This window comes from Pseudophryne corroboree, unplaced genomic scaffold (assembly GCF_028390025.1).
Source record: "Pseudophryne corroboree isolate aPseCor3 unplaced genomic scaffold, aPseCor3.hap2 scaffold_908, whole genome shotgun sequence".
Lineage (NCBI taxonomy): Eukaryota > Metazoa > Chordata > Amphibia > Anura > Myobatrachidae > Pseudophryne > Pseudophryne corroboree.
Window position 1 is genome coordinate 144,632 of NW_026970488.1, and position 7,344 is coordinate 151,975.

The 7,344-nt window shown below is 34.5% G+C and overlaps 1 non-coding gene across 1 annotated transcript; it reads right to left on the reverse strand.

The window, feature by feature from the left end:
- Positions 1-2,810: 2,810 nt before the first annotated feature.
- On the reverse strand, positions 2,811-2,884 carry TRNAN-GUU (transfer RNA asparagine (anticodon GUU)). The gene has a single exon. It is a non-coding gene; the product is annotated as a tRNA-Asn (tRNA).
- Positions 2,885-7,344: the final 4,460 nt, after the last annotated feature.

The following is a 7,344-nucleotide window of genomic DNA, read 5'->3' on the forward strand; positions in this document are numbered from 1 at the left end:
GATATCACCTTGTTTTCACATTAAACAGACTTCCACATGAGAAAGCAGCAAGGATGCAGTGGCGTTAATGTTTCCTGGTGTCAACTTGTATTATTTCAGTAGACATTGAAATGAGGATGCATCTTGCTGCCTTTCCAATGAAGCAAGTTTAATTTAGTAATAGGTGAAAAACCATCCTTACAAAGGTGTTAATCAGAGACTTGGCTTTGTGGACACTTTTCAGAGAACAAATTTGTTAGCATAAAAATAAAGCCAGAAAATGAAGAGCTGTTTAATCACTCGATTGGATTTTTCTGCCAGCATATTTTTTTTCTCTGCAACCCACTGCTAAATTGTGCTTCCTAGCTGTTTTTTATAAAATCACTGAATCAAATCTAACTCTGATTACATCAGAGAAGGCCATGTACCCTACACCATAAGAGGAGGTTTGAAATTTGACTTGTCTACTTAAATATCACCAAAATCTGATCACAAGGTTAATTACGTCCCTGGGTGGGATTGAACCACCAACCTTTTGGTTAATAGCCGAACACACTAACCGATTGCGCCACAGAGACACTTTGCAAACAGTACATACTGACAAAGGCTAATAAGCATACATCTAGAACGTTTCCTAGAAAAACATTAAAAAATCAATAATCTGGAGAGTTTTTGTAAGATGTTTCTTCCATCAACCAATGAATAAACACATTGGTACTTTCCCATGATGAGTGAGTGCTTCAGGATCTCTTGCACTTACATGTGCAGCAGAGTACTGCAATGGAAGCATGCTGGACCCATAACCCAGAGGTAGGCAGATTGAAACTATCCTTTGTTATATGCATTTTTTTTTGTTAATTTAAGTAATCAAAACTGGGATTGATATTTTTGCTCTTTTATTTTTACTTAAAGTACAATAACTTTTACCATTTTAATTTGTTTTAATAGTATATTGACAGTATAGTTTTCTTTCAAAAATCCGCTTAATTTTCTTTACCCTATTATTAAAATGGTAATTGACAAAAAAAACTACATTGTCACCAGAAGAGCAATACAAAATGTACAAGTGATATATTAAAATCATCTTTCCAGCTTGAATTTCAAAGATGCATTGGGGCAACAATTTTGTGAGAAACATCTTCACCCTTAAATAAAGATTTTCGGAATTTCTTACCTGTGTGCTAATTAGATATCACCTTGTTTTCACATTAAACAGACTTCCACATGAGAAAGCAGCAAGGATGCAGTGGCGTTAATGTTTCCTGGTGTCAACTTGTATTATTTCAGTAGACATTGAAATGAGGATGCATCTTGCTGCCTTTCCAATGAAGCAAGTTTAATTTAGTAATAGGTGAAAAACCATCCCTACAAAGGTGTTAATCAGAGACTTGGCTTTGTGGACACTTTTCAGAGAACAAATTTGTTAGCATAAAAATAAAGCCAGAAAATGAAGAGCTGTTTAATCACGCAATTTGATTTTTTTGCCAGCATATTTCTTTTTCTCTGCAACCCACTGCTAAATTGTGCTTCCTAGATGTTTTTATAAAATCACTGAATCAAATCTAACTCTGATTACATCAGAGAAGGCCAGGTACCCTACACCATAACAGGGGGTATGAAATTTGACTTGTCTACTTAAATATCACCAAAATCTGATAACAAGGTCAATTGGTGGGATTGAACCACCAACCTTTTGGTTAAAAGCCATACATACTAACTGATTGCGCCACAGAGACACTTTGCAAATTTCCATACTGACAAAGGCTAATAAGCATTCATCTAAAACGTTTCCTAGAAAAACTTTAAAATGTCAATAATCTGGAGAGTTTTTGTAAGATGTTTCTTCCATCAACCAACGAAGAAACACATTGGTACTTTCCCATGATGAGTGAGTGCTTCAGGATCTCTTGCACTTACATGTGCAGCAGAGTACTGCAATGGAAGCATGCTGGGCCCATAACCCAGAGGTAGGCAGATTGAAACTATCCTCTGCTATATGCATTTTTTTTTGTTAATTAAAGTAATCCAAAACTGGGATTGATATTTTGTCTCTTTTATTTTTACTTAAAGTACAATAACTTTTACCATTTTAATTTGTTTTAATAGTATATTGACAGTATTGTTTTCTTTCAAAAATCCACTTCATTTTCTTTACCCTATTATTAAAATGGTAATTGACAAAAACAAACTACATTGTCACCAGAAGAGCAATACAAAATGTACAAGTGATATATTAAAATCATCTTTCCAGCTTGAATTTCAATGATGCATTGGGTCAACAATTTTGTGAGAAACATCTTCACCCTTAAATAAAGATTTTCTTAATTCCTTACCTGTGTGCTAATTAGATATCACCTTGTTTTCACATTAAACAGACTTCCACATGAGAAAGCAGCAAGGATGCAGTGGCGTTAATGTTTCCTGGTGTCAACTTGTATTATTTCAGTAGACATTGAAATGAGGATGCATCTTGCTGCCTTTCCAATGAAGCAAGTTTAATTTAGTAATAGGTGAAAAACCATCCTTACAAAGGTGTTAATCAGAGACTTGGCTTTGTGGACACTTTTCAGAGAACAAATTTGTTAGCATAAAAATAAAGCCAGAAAATGAAGAGCTGTTTAATCACTCGATTGGATTTTTCTGCCAGCATATTTTTTTTCTCTGCAACCCACTGCTAAATTGTGCTTCCTAGCTGTTTTTTATAAAATCACTGAATCAAATCTAACTCTGATTACATCAGAGAAGGCCATGTACCCTACACCATAAGAGGAGGTTTGAAATTTTGACTTGTCTACTTAAATATCACCAAAATCTGATCACAAGGTTAATTACGTCCCTGGGTGGGATTGAACCACCAACCTTTTGGTTAACAGCCAAACACACTAACCGATTGCGCCACAGAGACACTTTGCAAAAAGTACATACTGACAAAGGCTAATAAGCATACATCTAGAACGTTTCCTAGAAAAACATTAAAAAATCAATAATCTGGAGAGTTTTTGTAAGATGTTTCTTCCATCAACCAACGAATAAACACATTGGTACTTTCCCATGATGAGTGAGTGCTTCAGGATCTCTTGCACTTACATGGGCAGCAGAGTACTGCAATGGAAGCATGCTGGACCCATAACCCAGAGGTAGGCAGATTGAAACTATCCTTTGCTATATGCATTTTTTTTGTTAATTTAAGTAATCAAAACTGGGATTGATATTTTTGCTCTTTTATTTTTACTTAAAGTACAATAACTTTTACCATTTTAATTTGTTTTAATAGTATATTGACAGTATAGTTTTCTTTCAAAAATCCACTTAATTTTCTTTACCCTGTTATTAAAATGGTAATTGACAAAAAAACTACATTGTCACCAGAAGAGCAATACAAAATGTACAAGTGATATATTAAAATCATCTTTCCAGCTTGAATTTCAATGATGCATTGGGGCAACAATTTTGTGAGAAACATCTTCACCCTTAAATAAAGATTTTCGTAATTCCTTACCTGTGTGCTAATTAGATATCACCTTGTTTTCACATTAAACAGACTTCCATGTGAGAAAGCAGCAAAGATGCAGTGGCGTTAATGTTTCCTGGTGTCAACCTGTATTATTTCAGTAGACATTGAAATGAGGATGCATCTTGCTGCCTTTCCAATGAAGCAAGTTTAATTTAGTAATAGGTGAAAAACCATCCTTACAAAGGTGTTAATCAGAGACTTGGCTTTGTGGACACTTTTCAGAGAACAAATTTGTTAGCATAAAAATAAATTCCAGAAAATGAAGAGCTGTTTAATCACTCAATTGGATTTTTCTGCCAGCATATTTTTTTTCTCTGCAACCCACTGCTAAATTGTGCTTCCTAGCTGTTTTTTATAAAATCACTGAATCAAATCTAACTCTGATTACATCAGAGAAGGCCAGGTACCCTACACAATAAGAGGGGGTTTGAAATTTTGACTTGTCTACTTAAATATCACCAAAATCTGATCACAAGGTCAATTACGTCCCTGGGTGGGATTGAACCACCGACCTTTTGGTTAATAGCCGAACACACTAACCGATTGCGCCACCAAGACACTTTGCAAACAGTACATACTAACAAAGGCTAATAAGCATACATCTAGAACGTTTCCTAGAAAAATATTAAAAAATCAATAATCTGGAGAGTTTTTGTAAGATGTTTCTTCCATCAACCAATGAATAAACACATTGGTACTTTCCCATGATGAGGGAGTGCTTCAGGATCTCTTGCACTTACATGTGCAGCAGAGTACTGCAATGGAAGCATGCTGGACCCATAACCCAGAGGTAGGCAGATTGAAACTATCCTTTGCTATATGCATTTTTTTTTGTTAATTTAAGTAATCAAAACTGGGATTGATATTTTTGCTCTTTTATTTTTACTTAAAGTACAATAACTTTTACCATTTTAATTTGTTTTAATAGTATATTGACAGTATAGTTTTCTTTCAAAAATCCACTTAATTTTCTTTACCCTATTATTAAAATGGTAATTGACAAAAAAAACTACATTGTCACCAGAAGAGCAATACAAAATGTACAAGTGATATATTAAAATCATCTTTCCAGCTTGAATTTCAATGATGCATTGGGGCAACAATTTTGTGAGAAACATATTCACCCTTAAATAAAGATTTTCGTAATTTCTTACCTGTGTGCTAATTAGATATCACCTTGTTTTCACATTAAACAGACTTCCACATGAGAAAGCAGCAAGGATGCAGTGGCGTTAATGTTTCCTGGTGTCAACCTGTATTATTTCAGTAGACATTGAAATGAGGATGCATCTTGCTGCCTTTCCAATGAAGCAAGTTTAATTTAGTAATAGGTGAAAAACCATCCCTACAAAGGTGTTAATCAGAGACTTGGCTTTGTGGACACTTTTCAGAGAACAAATTTGTTAGCATAAAAATAAAGCCAGAAAATGAAGAGCTGTTTAATCACGCAATTTGATTTTTTTGCCAGCATATTTCTTTTTCTCTGCAACCCACTGCTAAATTGTGCTTCCTAGATGTTTTTATAAAATCACTGAATCAAATCTAACTCTGATTACATCAGAGAAGGCCAGGTACCCTACACCATAACAGGGGGTATGAAATTTGACTTGTCTACTTAAAGATCACCAAAATCTGATAACAAGGTCAATTAGGTCCCTGGGTGGGATTGAACCACCAACCTTTTGGTTAATAGCCGTACATACTAACTGATTGCGCCACAGAGACACTTTGCAAAAGTTCATACTGACAAAGGCTAATAAGCATTCATCTAAAACGTTTCCTAGAAAAACTTTAAAAAGTCAATAATCTGGAGAGTTTTTGTAAGATGTTTCTTCCATCAACCAACGAAGAAACACATTGGTACTTTCCCATGATGAGTGAGTGCTTCAGGATCTCTTGCACTTACATGTGCAGCAGAGTACTGCAATGGAAGCATGCTGGGCCCATAACCCAGAGGTAGGCAGATTGAAACTATCCTCTGCTATATGCATTTTTTTTTGTTAATTAAAGTAATCCAAAACTGGGATTGATATTTTGGCTCTTTTATTTTTACTTAAAGTACAATAACTTTTACCATTTTAATTTGTTTTAATAGTATATTGACAGTATTGTTTTCTTTCAAAAATCCACTTCATTTTCTTTACCCTATTATTAAAATGGTAATTGACAAAAACAAACTACATTGTCACCAGAAGAGCAATACAAAATGTACAAGTGATATATTAAAATCATCTTTCCAGCTTGAATTTCAATGATGCATTGGGGCAACGATTTTGTGAGAAACATCTTCACCCTTAAATAAAGATTTTCTTAATTCCTTACCTGTGTGCTAATTAGATATCACCTTGTTTTCATATTAAACAGACTTTTACATGAGAAAGCAGCAAGGATGCAGTGGCGTTAATGTTTCCTGGTGTCAACCTGTATTATTTCAGTAGACATTGAAATGAGGATGCATCTTGCTGCCTTTCCAATGAAGCAAGTTTAATTTAGTAATAGGTGAAAAACCATCCTTACAAAGGTGTTAATCAGAGACTTGGCTTTGTGGACACTTTTCAGAGAACAAATTTGTTAGCATAAAAATAAAGCCAGAAAATAAAGAGCTGTTTAATCACTCAATTGGATTTTTCTGCCAGCATATTTTTTTTCTCTGCAACCCACTGCTAAATTGTGCTTCCTAGCTGTTTTTATAAAATCACTGAATCAAATCTAACTCTGATTACATCAGAGAAGGCCAAGTACCCTACACCTTAACAGGGGGTTTGAAATTTTGACTTGTCTACTTAAAGATCACCAAAATCTGATAACAAGGTCAATTAGGTCCCTAGGTGGGATTAAACCACCAACCTTTTGGTTAAAAGCCGTACATACTAACTGATTGCGCCACAGAGACACTTTGCAAATTTCCATACTGACAAAGGCTAATAAGCATTCATCTAAAACGTTTCCTAGCAAAACTTTAAAAAGTCAATAATCTGGAGAGTTTTTGTAAGATGTTTCTTCCATCAACCAACGAAGAAACACATTGGTACTTTCCCATGATGAGTGAGTGCTTCAGGATCTCTTGAACTTACATGTGCAGCAGAGTACTGCAATGGAAGCATGCTGGGCCCATAACCCAGAGGTAGGCAGATTGAAACTATCCTCTGCTATATGCATTTTTTTTTGTTAATTAAAGTAATCCAAAACTGGGATTGATATTTTGTCTCTTTTATTTTTACTTAAAGTACAATAACTTTTACCATTTTAATTTGTTTTAATAGTATATTGACAGTATTGTTTTCTTTCAAAAATCCACTTAATTTTCTTTACCCTATTATTAAAATGGTAATTGACAAAAACAAACTACATTGTCACCAGAAGAGCAATACAAAATGTACAAGTGATATATTAAAATCATCTTTCCAGCTTGAATTTCAATGATGCATTGGGTCAACAATTTTGTGAGAAACATCTTCACCCTTAAATAAAGATTTTCTTAATTCCTTACCTGTGTGCTAATTAGATATCACCTTGTTTTCACATTAAACAGACTTCCACATGAGAAAGCAGCAAGGATGCAGTGGCGTTAATGTTTCCTGGTGTCAACTTGTATTATTTCAGTAGACATTGAAATGAGGATGCATCTTGCTGCCTTTCCAATGAAGCAAGTTTAATTTAGTAATAGGTGAAAAACCATCCTTACAAAGGTGTTAATCAGAGACTTGGCTTTGTGGACACTTTTCAGAGAACAAATTTGTTAGCATAAAAATAAAGCCAGAAAATGAAGAGCTGTTTAATCACTCGATTGGATTTTTCTGCCAGCATATTTTTTTTCTCTGCAACCCACTGCTAAATTGTGCTTCCTAGCT